Below are 2,400 nucleotides of genomic sequence, written 5' to 3'. Positions count from 1 at the left end.
TGTGTGTGTGTGTGTGTGTGTGTGTGTGTTTATGTGTTTGTGTTTGTCCCCCCAGCATCGCTTGACAACCGATGCTGGTGTGTTTACGTCCCCGTCACTTAGCGCTTCGGCAAAAGTGAACGAAAGAATAAGTACTAGGCTTACAAAGAATAAGTCCTGGGGTCGATTGGCTCAACTAACGGTGGTGTTCCAGCATGGCCGCAGTCAAATGACTGAAACAAGTAAAAGAGTAAATGGGAGAGAGTCAAGGCTGTACGGCGCACCGTATTTTTATATAGCCCAGTGAAGAGACTGAGTAGACTATGAACTCCTCTTCTAAGATTAGATTTTTTTATCAGACTACATTTGCAGACTTTCTACTGTTTGTACCAAATATTTAGCCATATTCTTTGCAATCAATTGAAGCTGAGTGAATGGATCTTCTGCATCCTCTTCTTATCCTGAAGTTTATTCTCATCCAAATATCATCAACACATTAAACAAACTTTTTCTATAAGTTACTAGCAACTCAACTATATCAACTTCTTTGATTTCTTCAGATCCTACATTTAGCAGTCACAATACTAAACTTGATCTAGCTTTTCTGCTGATATGAAACCTGTAAAATCTTAGATACAATATGGCTGTGTTTTGCAAAATCCCATTTACAACTGAGGGTATATTACTTCATCTCATGTTCTGACTGTGTTATCATTACATTCAAAACGCTAAACGTTTTCCAATAGTCTCTATCTGTAGGTTTAACTTCCCTATCAATTGCTTTTATAGGTTCTTCCAAAGTTCATTTTAAATAATATGCCTTGAAGTTATCTATGAAATATTGATTTATCGGTAGGAGCAAAGATATTATGCTCTTGAGTATATATTTTACTCTCACAATCAGAAAGATCACTTAAAACCATAGGTGACTTGGTACATTGTCTAAAAGTGACAATGCTTTTTTAGGATAATAAAAAAAATGTTTGTAGCCAGTGTTGGGAAAAACCTAGCCATCCAAGCTTTCTTATTTGAACGTAAATTCACAGGAAGATTAAATTTAGTGTAGCCCTTAAAAGCTCTTGGATTTTGAGAGTGATACATGAGTAATGTCTTTCATTTCATATTACCGACGGCATTTCCTCCCACAGGATGCGTTGGAGATTTTAATGTCATGGAGATTCCGCTATAGATCGACCAAGTATTTCAAATGCTGGTATTTGCAATGGTTTTATAAATGTATTATGGAATATTGTCTGGTTGTATGAGAAAAGCTTTGAATGTCGTATCTTTTTTAGCCTGATATAATGTTCTTCAGTTATTCAATCTTTGTTCCCCGCACCGAACTACTATATGTTTTCATTAATACTTTGGTATTTGTTGCTGTTGCTTAGTATTTGTTGCTTCGAACTATTACTTTATGAGATATCACACCAGAAATTTGGACACCTTTTCCACACCTACTTAATGGAAAACTGGAAAAGATACCTAGATGATTGTTTCATCATATGGAAAGAATCTTATGAAAAACTTCTGGAATTCAAAACCACACTTAACAACATACATCCCAACATTCAATTCACTATGGAATTCAGCAAACATCATCTCCCTTTTCTTGATCTCCTAATTATAAAAACATCTAACAACCAAATCGCAACCGACATCTACCACAAACCTACAGACTCACAACAATGCCTCCTCTTCAGCTCATGCCACCTAAAACACACCAAGATAAATATCCCCTTCAACTTAGCTAAAAGGATTTGCACCATTGTCTCTGACCCAACCACTCGAGGAATACGCCTACAAGACCTCAAAAAAAAAACACTATTACAACACCAATATCCCTCCACACTCGTAGACTATGGAATAAAACGTGCCAAGGAACTCGACAATAACACACTGAAAACCAGCCAACACAGTAACACACCCAACCTCAAAATATTTCCATACATTTCCACCCACAACCCCAAAAACATCGAATCATACAAAACCTCCCCTTACTGACCACGGACCCGAAAATGAATAATATTATCAATACACATAAAATCCTTAAATGCAAAAGGCAACACAAATCATTGAAAATATCTTAACAAATGCCAAACTACACACATCCACCCCCATCAGTTAAAAAATGTGCACGCCCTAACTGTGGCACCTGCCCTAACCTACATGAAGGCTCGGAATTTACTTTCAAACAAGGAACAAAGTTTAAAATCAAGACCAACTTCTCTTGTTCCTCCGAGAACCTCATTTACATCTTTACATGCGCAAGTTGCCAACACAATTATATCGGAGAAACGAGCCCCTTTACGCAGAACAATAGCAGTCCATAAACAACCAATGAATCTCCCACAATACCGTCAAATTCCACTCAGTGGCCACACAGACTCTTGCGCTAGAAATAAGAACCCCATTTCCTGC

This window comes from Octopus bimaculoides, chromosome 1, assembly GCF_001194135.2.
Source record: "Octopus bimaculoides isolate UCB-OBI-ISO-001 chromosome 1, ASM119413v2, whole genome shotgun sequence".
In the NCBI taxonomy this organism is placed as follows: domain Eukaryota; kingdom Metazoa; phylum Mollusca; class Cephalopoda; order Octopoda; family Octopodidae; genus Octopus; species Octopus bimaculoides.
This window is presented reverse-complemented; position numbering follows the sequence as displayed.